The sequence below is a fragment of the Mastomys coucha genome, unplaced genomic scaffold (genome assembly GCF_008632895.1).
Source record: "Mastomys coucha isolate ucsf_1 unplaced genomic scaffold, UCSF_Mcou_1 pScaffold4, whole genome shotgun sequence".
Lineage (NCBI taxonomy): Eukaryota > Metazoa > Chordata > Mammalia > Rodentia > Muridae > Mastomys > Mastomys coucha.
In genome coordinates, this window is record NW_022196910.1 from 25,464,820 (window position 1) to 25,465,296 (window position 477).

Consider the following 477-nt stretch of genomic DNA (forward strand, 5'->3'; position numbering starts at 1 on the left):
AACACCGAATGACTGAGAAGCACCTAAAGAAATGTTCGACATCCTTAGTCATCAGGGAAATGCAAATCCATATAGCTTGTTAAACAGTCTTTACTATTAATTTTCTCTCTCCATACTCCCATCTTTAAGCATTCCCTATGCTTCCTATTTAAGAGTCATGTTGTAGCTTCCCATCCATCTGTTTATAACATGATAGTTTCACTAATTTTCATTTCTTGAATGATCCCTTTCTGACTCCTGACCCCTTACTAGTTACCTAACATCTGTTGTTATACAGATTGATTCGCATATATCTAACTTCCCCTTCTAAGAGAAAATATACAACATTTGCATTTGGGGCTCTGTGTGAACTGGGAAGGATTGTCTCTAGCTCTACTTGCTTACATAAAAATTGTCATTACTTCATTTCTTTTTTACATTTTTTATTGGATATTTTATTTATTTACATTTCAACTGTCTCCCCTTTCCAAGTCTCCC